The sequence below is a fragment of the Dermacentor variabilis genome, chromosome 11 (genome assembly GCF_050947875.1).
Source record: "Dermacentor variabilis isolate Ectoservices chromosome 11, ASM5094787v1, whole genome shotgun sequence".
Classification (NCBI taxonomy): Eukaryota; Metazoa; Arthropoda; class Arachnida; order Ixodida; family Ixodidae; genus Dermacentor; species Dermacentor variabilis.
Genome location: NC_134578.1, coordinates 2,624,393 through 2,641,984, shown reverse-complemented (window position 1 = coordinate 2,641,984; position 17,592 = coordinate 2,624,393).

Here is a 17,592-nt window from a genome sequence, read left to right as displayed (position 1 = left end):
GATACAATATTGTCACGTGGTCGTGACGTCAAAGAACACAGTAGCAATACTGTGAAAGGCAAAACTAGCTTTTATTGGGCGAACCTGTGCCCACAAAACAGGCTACACTTAAAGCACAACGAGAGCGGCGAACACAGTCCGCGATCGTCGAAAATCTTATCAGCGGGTAAAGCGCGTCGGCTTTTATAGATCAGTCGTCGAATGTTCCAGATTAACCGATGGGACCCGCGTGTCTTCCACAAAGTTCTGCACTATTCGCTTCGCGCATACATGCAATCAGATTACACAAGTTGCGGTGAAAGACAGTGTACGGAACCATCGAAAACATTCCAGAAACTTCTTTTACATGCAGGTGCGTCCTGCGCTGCGCGATAACATTTTTTAGGCGGCCAAACGTGGTCGCCCGATAAAGATAAGTACACGTGTCAATATGCAGACGAGGGTCCCAAAGTCAAAGACTACAACGGGACCCTCGATTAATAATAACAATGTAGAGATGTATTAAAGAAGGGCAAACTAACTAAAACAAACGAACACAATCACGAAAATACAGCATAGAAAAATAATATAAATGAAAACAAATTGTATTTATATAAGCCTGTAGTGCATAAAAAAAGCTGCAGTACATACAAATGGCAAATATAGTGTATGAATGACGTAAACTTAGTTACACATATAAAACAGCTTAAGGGCATGACTAAATGCATGAAAGGATGAAGATTTAATGCTAACGGGTAAACCATTCCACACTTCTATAGCAGCGAATGATGATGTCATTTTTTCATAATTAGAATGAACCATAGGTAATAGAAAATTGGAGTTACGTGCAAACCTGGTATTATTGTTATTGATGATGTGCCTGGAATCAATGAATTGGTATGAGAGCTGTTTAGTAAGTAATTTATAAAACATAATTATTAGATGATATTTGAACAAGTTCGTTACAACAAGAATGTTATTTTCACGAAGTAGAGGAGTATCACTCGCGAAAAACCCACTGTTAGTGATAATGCGTATTGCTTGGTTTTGTAAGTGCTGAATAGATTAGATCTTTTTATTTTTTTTATGAACATCTTTTTATTTTAAAAGGGAGTATAGAAAACGCCGCCGGAAGTGGAGAATAATTCCGTGTGTTTTGAATGACGCTTCTACAGCTGTCAGTCGAGCCGCCTGACGTAGTTTCTGCTGTGTTTATGTGGGTGTTTTTCTAACCTTTCGCTGTGGCCGCAGTACGTCTAGAACCACAGCATCCCGCGCTCTGCGCGGTTGTACGGGACTGGCGGCCACGCGTCGTTACCTAACTTCCCAAATAACAACACGAGTCGATTTTGGCACTAAACTTGGTAGAGCATTAAACGAGGGATCCAAATGATCCCCTGTGATTGTTCCGCAAATATATATTTCTCTAATTTTTCCAGAGATAGTTAAAAAAACGTCACTAGAAATCTTTATTTTGCCCTTTCGCTTGTTTACTTGTTCTTGGCAGTGTTCTTTCTGTGCTTCTTTCCTGCGCGAGTCCATTTGACGTGGTCTCTTGTTTGTCAAGTAAAGGAGAGGTGTATCTCACAGGCGTACCTGTGAGATAGACCTTATTTCATTTCTCTTTTGCCGGTTTACGTGTCTTTACGGCGGGGGGTGGGCATTATTCAAATTTCTACTAGCAAAGGTAACCCCCCTTCCTCATTTGGATAGGAAAGTTGCCTTTGGTTCGGCACCCCCTCCCTCCCCCCCCCCCCCGAAGAAGTATCCTGTGTACGTGTCTGACGCACATATATAGTGCACACGGGCACCAGCGATTACACCGGAACCTTCGACGAGTAATTTATAAAAGCCGACACGCTTGACCCACAGACCAGATTTTCGTCTGTCGCTGACTGCGATCGCCACTATCGTTGTGCTTTGAGTGCATACCCTGTTTTCTGGGCACAGTTTCGCCCTATAAAGAGTTTTGTGATTCACAGTTTTGCAAATGTGTTTTTTTCACCGTCACTACAGCATAGCTGTATAATGCTGACTGACAAGTTAGTGCAAATAAACCCACATCTGTTCTGCGTAACCAAAAAATAAATAAATTCCTACATAAATCCTGAGCATTCCATAAATCCTGAGCACTACCGGATTCTTTGATTTACTTTATTTTCTGTGATTTATCCATTTGGTATGCACTACTGAGGCCGTTCTTGCCCAATCCTCCAGAGTGGGTATGTGCACGGGGACGCAAGAGGTATCCTTGAAAGTTACTTGACATGTACCGTACGTTTTTACAGCGCACACACGGTGTCATCATCATTATTCCATCGACGAGCATCGTACTTCGCCCTCGTGGCGTCGATGCGTAGACGTCTTACACTGTGCCTCCGCCCGATTTAGAATTTCCATTTCGGCATAGCTTATAAGTGGCGTAAACATGAAAATTGTACTACCTTTTTGTTGGATAAACATAAACACTACATGCGATTACACATGCTGCTTGAAATGAAAGTAAACTCTATGCATCGTCGTAAGTTGTAAAGTACTTAAAATACCGTATTTAAAATCAGTATTTAAAATCATACAAACGCACCGCTTTTATAAATTAGTACCGTACGAAACTTTCAGGTGGATCAGGGGGTGGCAACGTAGTATTCGACCTGTACAGAGGTCACGTGTATATTTGTTATCTCTTTGCTGCATTATTTAGTTATCCTTTCAAGAGCGCGGAAAACCGAAAAATTTACCAGCATACGTGTACGAAGTGGGCTTTTATGCTAAGAATGTCAGGTTATCCGTGTTCTTTTGCACCGCGCTGTATTTGTAATACCGAAGTCTGAAGGTAAACGCCAGATACTTCAGCTGTGATCATGCATTTCTTAAAGATAAGTTAGTTAAGTAAATGTAATCTACACACTGCTGGTAAATTCACTGTTTATTCCCTATCTGCACTGATACTATAGATGAACGTGAAACGTTTATTTTGCATCATGTCATTCTGTATGAGCTCCAAAAACGCCTAGATTACATAAAGTTCACTTGACAGCTTTAGCGACATAGTCGAAAAAGAACCAGCAAAACTGGCTGCCAGTGGGGTTATCAATGTATATATATATATATATATATATATATATATATATATATATATATGCGCATAGGTAATTTACCCTTTTACATCAAAGATGAAGAGGAAAATATAAACAATAACATGCTTACCAATTAATATATGCACTTTGACATCGCGACCAAAGAGAACGTACCATAGTATTAACCATACAACTTTGATGATGGACGTCGTTTGTTAAGTGATGGCTTCATAATTATATCTACGAGAATGATATGATGGCGCAAAATATATCATGTTGAAAGAGCTCACAATTGCATCGACTTGAAAGAACGTGCTGTCGGCTTCCAATTAATTATCTTTATTTTCTGTGCTTACAAATAAGTTACAACTTTTATTTTATTCTGCTTCCAAAAGCTCAATGCAGTGATTGGTGTACAGTTAATAAAATATAAGCGCAAGCCTGTCGATCCTTGCGAGAGAAAAACCGAAAACTGAACTGCATTTATCGTTGTCGCGTATATTTACTTCTTCAAGTTCCTGACTTTGATGTTTCCGGAAAGCTTGGTTCCTTGTTAGAGAAAAAAAAAACGTACTCCACACCCCTGTGACAATAAGCTAACCTATTGAACGTCCTTTCATAGTTAGCTGTGGCTGGAAAACCTAAACAGGAGCATTCGAGACAATTGGTTTGCGCGTTCAGCCAGCGAGAGGGCTGAGTCAGCAGCACGACCAGATGGAGCAGATGTTCGCAGCCCAGCGATACATGCTACAGCTGCGCCTCAGTGCACAATGAAAACTGCAGAACTCATTTTAATGGATGCGACCACCATGAATGGACCTCGGTTGATGTGCAACTGAGCGCCAAGCAGTTTCGTGTAGAAGTTGGAATCGACGGTATAATTATTCCCAGGCGATGCGCACCGAGCAAACGAATATTTCAGAAAGCTCGTGCGCCAATGTTTCCCCTGGTCACTGTGAACAATTAAGAATTGCTGAGGACACATACGGAAGCGACACATTAGATACGCACACGGAGGCCATGTAGAACTGCAAAGAATTTTTTTTCTAATTGTTTTAAATGCGCAGCGAAATACGTTTAAAAAAGTGGGAGGACGCTTAAGCTTCGCCTTTAAGAGTGGAACGCAATAGCATTAAAAGATTCCCGACTGCTTCTCACACTTCCCGGCAACTGCAGCTTATGTAACCGTAATGTTTATCGGGAAACGCTGGCGCCGAACGTTATTCACGAAGGCGTGGCGAGCTTTCTGGTAGAAACAGCACGCTGGTGCGGTAGAGTTAACTCTACGATGGATGGATGGATGGACGCATGCTATGAGCGCCCTCTTTGGAACGGGGCGGTAGGTTGCGCCACCAAACTCTCGTTATTATATTTCCCAATGTCCTACCAGTGTAGAAAAGAAAAAAAAAAGAAAGAAGAACCACGATGAATCCATATAGCCAAACTTTTTGAACCGATATTGTGAACTTTGTATTTGCACGATTCCGTTGTATGCAATTTTCCTACTTTTCTTCCACTAATCTTCCCATCGCCTCTTACTAATCTCTACTGCGGACATATTTACTTTCCCCCTGCTCTCGCTGAACCCAAGGGCTTCAATGAGGCCAGGTGTGCCTAAATTAACCGCTGGGCAGATATCTTCACATTCTAATAAAACATGCTCCATCGTTTCCCTAGCTTTACCGCAGCATGCACGTGCTTCTGCTTCGTTCTTATAGCTCGCTTTATAAGTGCGGGTTCTAAGGCATCCTGATCTCGCTTCAAAATCACGAAAACCATGCGGTAGGGAGCCTCCACGTACCACGCGGTGAATGGAGGCTCACTACCATGGATGGATGGATGGATGGAAGATAGGAGCGTCCCCTTTGAAACGGGGTGATGGCAGTTGCCACCATGCTCAGCTTTTTATTTTTGTTTAACTGTGTTGGAAGTTATTAAAATTCGCCATTTCCTTTAAATACGTCTTCCTACACTTTTAACCTTATGTCCCCTCTCTGCTTTTCAGCCACCAATCCTCCAATTGCTTTTTGCTAATTTCCACCGCATATTTGTTTACATGACTATTGTTATCTCTGAACCCTAGGGCCTCAGGAAGCGTGACTGTGCCCGCATCGACATCGGGATGGATACCATCACATTTTAGTATGAGGTGTTCTATTGTTTCTACAGATTTACCACGCACGGTACATGTGTCTTCTTCTTCGTTAAATTTCTTTTTATAGCTCCGCGTTCTAAGACATGCTGACCTAGCTTCAAAGAGAAGGGAACTGCCTCTTGAGTTATCATAAAACGCTTCCTTCCTGATCTGCTGTTTTCAGTCTCGATATAGTTCAACACTATGCTTCTTTTCCATTGAATTTATCCAATTTTTGCGTTCCGCGTTTCTAACCAGTCGTTTAATGCTCTGTCTTTCTCCGTCCTCGTGTCTGGCATACTTACTGGTTAGCTTCCTAGTTCTTTTCCTCCATTGTGAGTAAACACTCTTTCTGTATACGTATTTAAATACCTTAGCTGCCCACCTGTTATCTTCCAAATTCCTCAGGCGTTTTTCATATAGGTTTTACTCTGAGCTTCCCGTGCTTCGAACGATGCCCAGCCCATATTCCCCTGTACTGCTTCGCTTGTGGTTTTCCCGTGGGCACCTAGTGCTAATCTTCCAAAAGCTCTCTGATTTACTTCTAGTCTCGACTGAATTTCTGCCCTTAAGCACAGGACCGCATTCCCAAAAGTAAGCCCCGGCACCATTACTCCCTTCCAAATACCTCTCAGTACCTCATACCTGTTGTACCCCCCAATGCCCTATGTTTCATTATCCCGGCATCTCTTCGCCCTTTTGCCATGAAAGACTTTTCTTGTTTTTCCGTGTACCTCTGCTCTTTGTTTATCCATGCCCCGAGATATTTGTATTCGGCCACTTGGGGTATTTCATGGCCTTGTATTGTAAGCTCCTGATCAGTTGTATCGTTCAAAAACGCCCCATCGGACTCAGCTGCGCTAAAACTGAAACCTAGACTGTCTCCTTCGTCTTTGCAGTAATTTACCAGAGTTTGCAAATCTTCCTGGCCATCTGCTAACAGTACAATATAGTCCGCATACATTAAACCCGGTAGTCGTTGCTCAACAACCTTTCCGCCTAATCTGTACGACAGATTATACCCTAGATTGCTTCGTTGTAACCTTCTTTCCATACTTATCATATAAAATATGAACAGCAGCAGCCTATGAATGAATGGATGGATGGATGTTATGAGCGTCCCCTTTGGAACGGGGCGGTGGGTTGCGTCACCAAGCTCTTGCTATTATACTGCCTAATATCCTACCTACGTTAAACAATGAAAAAAAAAAACACTATGAACTGCCACGCCCAAATTTTCTGATCCCCTATTGCGAACTGTGCTTTTGTACGTCTCCGTCTTTTGTCATTCCCCTACTTTTCTTCAACCAATCCTCCAATCGCCTCTTACTGATGCCTATTGCGGACATCTTTGCTTTACCACTGCTCCCGCTGAACCCAAGGGCTTCAAGGAGGCCAGTGGTGCATAAATCGACCGCTGGGTAGACGTCTTCACATTCTAATAAAACATGCTCCGTCGTTTCCCTAGCTTTACCGCAGCAAGCACATGCTTCTTCCTTCTTATACCTCGCTTTATAGACCGTTTTTTCGTAGGAGCCGCCATTTTGTGAACGCAGTGGCGCCGCCTATGAGCAGCGCCATACTGGCTTGGGTGAAAGCGATGTTTTGCTTGGCGGGTATACGCTCGGCGGTAGGTTCTGGCGTTTGTTTTCGCGGTCGTGGGGCCTGTTTTGTATGACGCGAGTTTTCTAAGTGGTAAACGGTTCTGTGAGACGTGCTGAAGTGGTTTAAGGCGTCATGGCCGCAATTTCTGCTGGCGTTGAGGTGGACGGAACATGCAGCGCGACGTGTGCTCGCATAGTTGAGCCTACAATCGGCCTCGGAGCTCAGTTGTGTATTTCTGAATGTTCCAATCACTAATGTGACCTTATTGCAGTATTATAATAATATTTGGGGTTTTACGTGCCAAAACCACTTTCTGATTATGAGGCACGCCGTAGTGGAGGACTCCGGAAATTTTGACCACCTGGGGTTCTTTAACGTGCACCTAAATCTAAGCACACGGGTGTTTTCGCATTTCGCCCCCATCGAAATGCGGCCGCCGTGGCCGGGATTCGATCCCGCGACCTCGTGCTCTGCAGCCCAACACCATAGCCACTGAGCAACCACGGCGGGTATATTGCAGTATTATCCTCTATTTCTAAGATGCGGTTTAGGAGCCATGAAACGTAAGCGACGATCGTAACAGCGTGGGTACCGTTCTGCTACGATAGGAGTTGTGCTGTTATACTTTGACAAGCGTTCAAACTGTTCGCTGCAGGTTACATTGCGTGACTATACTTGGTTCGATGGATGAGGTTTCCGCCCCAGAATAAAATAGTTTTGGCAAGTAATAGCAGCATACCTTACAGTCTGAATTAAGCTTGTCCAGCAAAGGGACTGTTTACGAACTGCGCGAGCGTCCTAAGCAGTGGTATGTGCTGGATTACATATATCTTTGTTCTATATACCGCATGGTCCAAGTATACGGCATCAGCGGTTGTATATTTATAAACGTTGTGCGGCGTGACTATGCGAGGTCCTACTGCGGCGTTAGCCCGTTTTATCTTGCTTTTTCGAGAAAGAGGATGACAACCGAATTTTTTTTTTTCGGTTGCGTTCGTTCCGTTCTCTACGACGCACTCACACGTATTACGGAAATTTTGTCCTCAACAAGAGGCATCGCATTCTTTTTATGCGATCCCTCTCATATATTATGGCTGTATGCAGGCCAAAAAGGCAATGCCGAAGCGGACAGCTTACTTATGTATCGTGTTGGTTCACCGAACGCAGTAATCGCTGTGTTGAGCAGCGCCATCGGTCTCATGCAGGAAGGCTAGCGTAGACATATGGTAATTTGAAGCCTACTAGCCTTGAAATGCGCGAGAACGATGCCGGTGCATCAGAAATCTTTGATAGCGCCTGCCGCTTAGATGTTTCTTAGTTGCCTTAGGTTGGGGGCCGTTCACGAGCATGCGCTCTTATGCTTTATGTTTTACTCCCTATACGCCAAGCGATCAGATAGTGAGCAGATTTACCATTTCATGCTGCTAATACAGAGACACCACTTTCCTTTGTTGAATTAAAACCGATACAAGCAAAATAATTCACAACACATACACACACCGCGACTGATAATGTGCGTACACCGCGGCTGATAAAACGCGTCACATTTTTGCGCCCCCAAGTGATATTTCCGCCTACTGTAGTTACCGATGCACCGAAAGGCTTCCCTGACGACCTTATATGAACGGACATGGCGTAAATTTCACAAAGTACCATCTAAAACAACTCGAAATCGTTCCGCAGCACGCGACAGCAAGCAGCGCCGCGCCAGATCGCCCAAGCCAGAGAGGAGGAAAGGCTCTCCGCGCGCCCTATCCTCCTCGCCCGATGAAACGGTCTATAGGTGCGTGTTCTAAGGCATCCCGATCTCGCTTCGAAAAGTAATGAGCTTCCCTTTAATTGACGCACATAAAAAGGGGCGCCAGCTCTGCCGCTACTTTCATTGTGAACAAGGCTCCCGTGGGGGAGCCGAAACGTAAATAACTCTTTTAAACCATTTTTGGTCGGTGTCCAGACCTCTTCTTTTTAAGTATGCATCATCCCGACCAGACGGGCTACCGTCATACTCTCAAATTCACCCTTTAATTGAGTTATCATAAATGGTTTCTTTCCTGATTTCTTTTTATCATCTTAAGTAGTTACTCATGGCAGGTTTCTTTTCCATTGCCGCCACCCATGAGATTATTTCAGCCTCTCTGACTTTCCGCTTGACCTACTTTGTTGCTGTGTTGCCCACCCTACAGGTCGCATGCTTGCTGGTAAGCTTCCTAGTTCTTTTCCTCCACTGTGAATCAATATGTTTTCCTGTACAGATACCTGAACACTCTCCCAGCCCATTTACTTCCTTCCATATTCCTCAGCCTTTCTTCATACTCAATTTTACTGCGAGCTTCCCTCACTTCAAAACTAGTCCAGCCCATATCACCTGCACAGCTTCCTTTGTAGTCTTCCCGTGAGCGCCCAATGCGAGGCGACCCACTGACCTTTGGTTCCCGTCGAGTCCTGATTGTACCCCTGATTTAAAGGAAACAACCGCATTTCCAAAATTAAGTCCTGGAACCATTACACCTTTTCACATACCTCGGAGGACTTCGTACCTATTGTATCCCCATAGCGCTCTGTGCTTCATTATGGCTGTATTTTTCTTCCCCTTTACTGTTATGATTTTTTCCTGTGTTTCCATATATCTATTGCCTTTGTTTATCCATATACCAAGGTATTTATATTCTGTTACCCGAGGTATTTCTTGGCCCTGTATCTCCACTGTCTGTTCACTGTTTTCATTGAATACCATTACACCTGATTTTCTAACACTAAATTTCAAACCTAAATTGTTGCCTTCCTGTCCACAGATATTAGCCAGACGTTGCAAATCACTTTGCTTGTTAGCTAGCAACACAATGTCGTCCGTATAAAATAAACCTGGGAGTTGCTGCTCTACTACTGTACCCGCTTGTTTGTATGAGAGATTAAATCCGATATTACTTCCTTCTGGCGCCCTCTACATCCTCGCCTTGTACATCACAACAGCAGCGGGGATAAAGGGCACCCCTGCCTCAGTCCCTTGTTGATATGAACTTTCTCCTCGCTCCTCATCCCTTCCATTCAACGCAAACGGTATTTTCTAGGTAAATCTCTCTCTAAAGCTGTAGACAACCGTTACCTAAGCCTTCCCCTTCCAGAATATCCCACAAGATGTTGCGGTCTACGTTGTCGTAGGCTCCTGTAATGTCTAAATAGGCCACATACAACGGTCTGCTTTCTGCTTTTGATATTTCAATACACTGAGTAAGAACAAACAAGTTATCATCCAAACGCCTACCTATTCTGAAGCCATTCTTAAGCTCTCCCAAAATTCCATTATTATCTGCCCATGCTTGAAGCCTTAATTTGATTGCCTGCATTGCTAGCCTGTATATTGCCGATGTAATGGTCAACGGTCTATACGAGTGAATTCTGTCTTTCTCCCCCTTACTTTTATATATTAAATTCATTCTGCTTTGTCGCCAACTTTCTGGTATTCGTCTATCTTTTAAAGTTTTTTCCGCTACTTTCACCAGAGCTTCCTTACTTTTTGGTCCTAGTTCATTTATCAGCCTAACGGGAACCTCGTCTAGCCCTGTGGCTGTGCGCTTAGGAATTTTCTCTTCCGCTTTCTTCCAGTTTAAATTTGTCAGCACCAGCTCCTTTTCCACTTGGGCCTCTTTCATGCTCTTTTTTTCTTCAAATACAACCTCGTCATTGCCTTGGAAAGATTCGGCTGTTATTTTTCGGATGTAATTTATTGCCGCTTCTCCTTCCATGCAGTCTGTTTTCATCTTCGTCTAGGATATGTTGTTGTATTTTTGTTGACTTCCTGCCTAATAATTTTATGTGGTTCCAAAATATTCCAGGTGCGGCCTTGTTTTTCTTGACGGCGGAGGCGAGCGCCATCTGGGCATACTGCAAGAAAACGGGCGCACCGTTCCGTGGTCTCCGAGATTGCCGCGCGCAAATCTTTGAGGCCATGGCCGCCTTATGAATGGCAGAAATGCTGGAGATGCCGTTTGTGTCCGAGTTTCCGCGTAACAGAATTATGTTTTCTCGCATACTCAATTTACAATCTGACTCTGTCCTGTCTGTACATTGTGATGAGATTGTACTTTACGATTATTCTGACGCATTTTACTTTGACGAATTAGTTAAGTAACGCCTCAACGCCACTCGGATGGCCTGCGCGGTTGTGGTTCGGAATGATTTTTCGCCAGGCGACGTCCGACGCTGACATCAGATATCTTGCGACACGGGGAAGCTTAATATAATGTCTCATAAGCAGAATTCGGCATTGAACTTCATCTCGGTAGCATAAAATATGTCAGCGATTTGGCCTTCATCTAGCTCCTGGATGGAAAACGTCGATTATGACCATAGCATTCGATAGACCACAGCGTGGGCGGCGCAAGCACTGAACCGTTGTCGTTCGTCTAATGTAGCCTCTGCCATGTTGGCCTCATCAACGTACTGCAGCTATTGCTGCCACGCGGTAGCAGCTTCGCTTCCTCTTTCGCCGATTGTAAGTAGCACTCCTTGCAAGAGATGGCGCCAGCTACCCTAGATAATATCGAAAGAACTGTGTCCGTTGCACAGTGTTGCATGAACGTGCGTGCGTGTCTCGAATTAAGGCCGAGGGCGGGGGCTCTCCGTGTTACTGTATTTTGCCCCTTCGATAGATCCCCTTTGCCCGTGACGAGTGCGCCAAACAAATTTCGTTACAATCACGCAACGAGCATCGATGTTCAAAAACCACGTCTTCTGATTGATCCGTGTTCCGGCAACACGACTTCCTGGCATAGCGGCAGGCGCGCCCGTGGTCGGCGGCTGCGAGCCGTTCGCGCTTTTCGACCAGCCTCCCTAAATCAGGACGTGTGGTGTTGGACGACAGCTACAAAAGTGAAGTGACGTTCCTTAAGGTGTCAGCTGACAGTGCTCTGTGCTGCTAGCGGGGAATTCGTCTACCGATTATCATCTTTTGACGTACGCCACACGCTGTTCGAGCTGCCCGTCGACACGGTGTTATGCGATTGTCCCATTCACGAATGCTCCTCACGGTAAGAATCATTTCTGCTGCCGTGTCTGCGCTTTAACTCGAGAGGCGTATAGTTTTTACCAATAGGCGCAGATATCACATCACTGCCTGTTGCGTGATCGTGTCGGGAAAGAAAGTAGTGAAAGCAGTAGTACGCATGCATCCATGCGTCGAGCTGTGTGACGTTTCTCTGATTCACATGACGTCACCACCACGACGCGGCGAGTGCTAGCAACCGTGCACATTTCTTGCTTCTCAAATATTTGGGTTTTCAGTGACTCAGAATAAGTATAGTCGTACTACAAGCTTTGGTGTGGCTTTATATAAGGCATACGTACCCGAAGAGCACGTTCCTTTTCGCTTCTCTATTCTTTATATATGTTTATCATTACAATTGTATGATTCTTTAGGTCTCGTTAGTTCTGGCTCGGGGCTTGCGAATATTAACTTTCGAACTATTCGATTCAGTCTTCAAATCGAATAGTCAGAATTCGTAAATAACAATGTTTTTCTAATGGCTTTCGAGTATTTTAAGATGGTTACTGTGCGCATTCAAACATTATTTTGGAGCAAACGTGCGAAAATTTTCAACCCCGCAAGCACGACATACACGTAAAACTTCAAAACTTACACAGTGCAACAAGCTACATTAAAGGAATCATTTGCACTTTCCGAAAACTCCTGTAATGCAAACTAATTTCTTAATTGTTCCAGCTGCTCTATACTTGCATTTCGATAAACAACACTTGATAACGTACGATTTTAATAGCAGAAAGTCGCTACGCCTATGAATACTAAGATGTGAATGCCGTATTATATCATCAGTGAAAATGGCTGCTTTTATTTGTAAACTATTCAAAATGTATTTGATATTAGGTTCAATTCGCTTGCATTATTCGATGCGTATTTGTTTCGGTCTGCAAAATTGCTATTCGCACACCCATAGAGTTTCTCACTATAACACCTAGAGGGTAATCTGGCGCCACCGTCTATGGGAGTTTCTTAAGGGGGCACCATGCCGTCATGGGAATGACGGTATATGTGTCTGCGAGGCTCGTGTTGGCTGGTGTTGTAAGAGGCTTCGTCTAAAACGGGGATATGGCTACGCAAATAACGCGTTCTCAAAGTAAAATCTTCATAAAATGTTTCCATTCACGCATATTACATCTTTACTCACCCACGATGCAAGACCAAGCGAAGAAAAGCAAGAACAGACGACCAACTGTTTCAAAGCGAGCGCGAACCTTGTCGTCTGTCCTCCAACTTTAGCGGCCCGCTGATACTTTTTACGTAACATGTAGTCGTACACACAATAACAAGTTCTCATAGTTAAACAAAACATGTTTTCGCGTAATAATAAAGCTAAAACAGCTTTTCACGTGCTGTTCTAGTAGAAAATGAATCATTATGACAGACGGAACGGTACTTGCCAAGCGCGTCTTCAAGGTGTCCTGTCTCTACGAGAACGATGCCAATCCGAAGTCACAATATACCGGCATTCCCATGCATACCACAGTGCAGCAGTGCCAGATTTCCCTCTAGGTAATGTAGTGAGAAACTCTATGTGCACACCCCCTGGTATTGGCTCATTGCATAGAGTTTCTCGTAATAAGACCTAGAGGGAAATATGGCGCCACCATCTATGGGAGTTTCCTAAGGGCGCGTTCTGTGCCATCATGGGAATGATGGTATATGTGTCTGCGAGGCCTGTGTTGGCTGGTGTTGTAAGAGGCTTCGTCTAAAACGGGTATATGGCTACACAGATAACGCATTCTTAAAGTAAAATCTTTATAAAAGGTTTCCATTCAACCATATTACATCTTCCAATGAAGTTTACTCACCTACAAAACATAACCAAGTGAAGAAAAGCAAGAACAAAGGACAAATTGTTCCAAAGCGAGCGTGAATTTTGTCGTCTGACCTCCAACTTTAGCAGCCTGCTGAAACTTTGTATGTTTCATATAACTGTACATGCAACAACAAGTTTTCATAATTAAACAAAACATGTTCTTGTGTAATAATAAAGACAAAACAGCTTTTCATGTGGTGTTTTAGTAGAGTATGAACCATTCGGACAGACGGAATGGTGCTTGCCAGGCAGGTGTCCTGGCTCTTCGAGAACAATGCCAATCCTAAGTCACAATATACTAGCATTCCCATGCATACCACAGCGCAGCAGCGCCAGATTTCCCTCTAGGTAATCTAGTGAGATACTCTATGGCTCATTGCACAAACGTGCTACCTATGTGACTGCCCTAAATTGTGATGTTGTGATGAACCAAATTGAACTTATAAGTGCTGGCATTAGACCCACATTTGTTAACAAGTTTTGAAAAAAATAAAAGAAATGATTACTCTCTTGCCTAGAAAAATGTGCTAATACGTATTGTTATTCTTCTCCAACTTTTTATTTTCTGAGCTTGGCCTCGTATTGTTTTTATAGTCAGTGTAGCTTCACACCTGGACCGTAGGCGAAAGCTGATAGTGTTGAGTACTGCTGACTTAGCTATATAGTGCAGATGTATTTTATTTAGGTGTGATGCTTTACCTACGGTCAATGCACAAGGCTTTTCTTTTTCCTGATTGGTAACTGAACATTTGATTAAAAAAGTTTCTCCACTGAATTCTCAAGGGAGACCAATATACTAGGCCATTTTCAACACCTGCACCACTTCTGAATGATATGTGTGACTAAATTTTAATGACTAATAGCTACATATTAATTACCTGACAATATTGAATTAGGTGTGGGACATGATATCATACAACCAGAATCTACTAGCTTCCACTAAGTCAATTGCTTCTCATCTGATTAATGTGGAAGTGAAGCTTTGTAGCTGAGCTGTGTTTCAGGCTTTTGAGTAATCCTTTCTCTACAACCAGGCACTTTAGGCGAATATAACATCACTAGATCATGTTGTTTTGTGTCATGCACTTCTCAGATGTTCATTTTCTCCACGAGCAGATTAAAGTTAGAAGGGTCAGGAATCGGCATTAGTGAAGATTTTTGTAAGATATTCGCAATTTATGCAGAAATCTTATTGAATATGTCAAGGGCGTCGGTTCAGCAGTACTCTTTGCATCACAACAAATTATTCATAAGAAAATGCCTTATTGCCCTCAAACCCACAGCATACGTGAACTGTCTGAAACCAATGTAACTGGTTTTTCATGCGCGAAGGTTGCTGCTGTTCCCCTTGGTGCCAATCAGGGTCGCAGCATGCAAAACATAGCAATGCGGACAAAATAGTGACAGTCATAATAAACAATGCATCCGTTTTCTTTTTGCTAACATCCGAAGTGTTGTACGCAAATGTTATGAGCTATTACCTATATGTATGACTGTGGTACCGACGTCACTCTGACTGAGACATGGCTCTCAAGCAAGATCCATAATTATGAAATTTTTCAGTGCGCCAATGCGTTTAATTTGTACAGGTCTGACTGTGAATCCGGAATCGGTGGTGCCGTTTTAATTGAAGTTTCTGTTCAGCTGTCTTCACATGTCATACTGGTCACGTGTCGTTTGGAACATATGTGCACATGTGTTCACTTAATTAGGCAAGAAAAGTGTTATTGTATGTGCGTGTTATCGTCCACCAAAATGCTCGTCCACTTTCCGTGACGTACTACGTCACAATATTCGATATTCCGATATTAGCGACCATCTGCCACTCTTTCTATTAACTACTTGATATGAAAATAAGGCTGATGAGCAGGTATCTTTTCTACGGAACTTAAATGATAGCTCATGTGAGGTATTCACTAACTTAGTTCAAGGGCATGACTGGAGCGTTGTATTCGAGCAGAGCGATGTCGATATTACATATGATATGTTTTTTTTGCATGGTCTATAGCTGTTTTGACAAAGCATTCCCACCCAAGAAAATCGTGGTGCGTAGAAATAAAAAATACAGAAAGCCTTGGATAAACAAAAGTCTATATCAACGTATAAAGGATAAGAATAAATTATACCTCAGTTGCCGGAATCCTGAAGTGTTTTGTAGTTACGAAAAATTCCGAAATTCACTGAACAATGATTTAAGAAAAGCTAAAAATAATTACTTCACAGCAAAATTTGAGAACATTTATGACAACCCTAAGAAGGTGTGGGAAATGGTAAATGCATTAACTAATAGAAAGAAACAGTTCGGTGATATAAAAGAAATGATTATAAATGCTAGAACTACTTGTGGTGAGGATCTGGCTAACTCAATGAATGCCCATTTCATAAATGCAGGATATTATGAAGAGCCTAATGCCACTTATTGTTAGACTAATATTACAGCTATACCCATGTTAGAACAAATAATATTCATGCAACCAACACCTCCTACCGAAGTGGAAGCGTCCATAAGGCTGCTGAAAAGTAACATCGCCCCTGAAATTGATGAAATTGGCTCTAAAGAATTAAAACAAATATCTCACCTTGTTTTGGGGACAATTGCTCTCATTATTAAACTCATGTTAACAACCGGTGTTTTCCCACATAAACTTCAGGTAGCACGAGTAAGAGCTATATTTAAAGGAGGCGATAGAAATAATTTATCAAATTACCGACCGATATCGGTGCTCCCCATTTTGTCGAAAATCTTTGAAAGTGTGATTAACCAAAGGTTGATTTCTTTTTTTGCTAAACATAAGATCTTGTCGAATAGCCAATATGGATTTCAAAAAAACAGATCAACTGAAGAAGCGTTGTGCTGTATTAAAGATAGCATACTTACAAACATTGACAGTAAAAAGTTAAATCTTGGTTTATTTCTAGACTTGAAGAAAGCATTTGACTCAATAAAGTATGATATCCTACTGCACGAACTGTCTAGATACGGTGTGCGGGGAGTTGTACTAGAGCTCGTTAAAAACTACTTCAGTGACCGTTATCAAATCGTGCAAATAAAAGACACCACATCATCACTGCTAAAGTTAACTCAAGGAGTTCCACAGGGGTCAATATTAGGACCGGTTTTATTTCTTGTTTACATTAATGACATTGACACGCGGCCTGGCTCCAGGAAAATAGAATGCAGCTTAACACAGCAAAAACAAAGTACATAATATTTCGTGCACTTAACAAACCACTAAGTAGGGAAATAGTTTTAACTTTTGAAGGGCAACATATAACCAGGGTTAAGGAGCAAAAGTTTCTTAGTGTTTGGTTCCAAGAGCACCTTTCATGGAATGTACACATTAATAATTTAGCTACCGAACTCTCCCAATCTGTTGGATGCTTGTATAAAATTGCACACTTAATACCTATCTGGCTGAAACAAAACTTATATACTTCACTGTTCTGCTCCAGATTATCGTACGGCATATTGGTATGGGGTACCACAACAAAAACTAACTACAACAGGCTCATTATTCTACAAAAGAAAATATTGTGCATTTATGAAAATTATCATGGACCCTGTTAGGAACTAAGCACATTACCATTATTTTTTAAATACCGAATGCTTAAAACTAGCGACGTTTATGATTTTAAACTACTACAGTATATAAATAAAAATGCGCTATATATACACGATAACATTAATGAAGTTCCTTATGATATGAGACTAAAAAGAAAACGGACCCTAAACACAAGGCCCAATTATGGTAAACAAACAACCAGCAGGTACCAACTACTAACAAACCTAAATAAGCTAGAAGATAACATTGATTTCAGTATGACTAGAAACGCCTTCAAAAACCATGTGAAGGAATTGTTACTAACCCAGTGTTTGAGAGAGTGATTGTTGCAACATAAATATATTATAACCCGCTTTTCTTCTTTTTTTTCTGTTTTACGT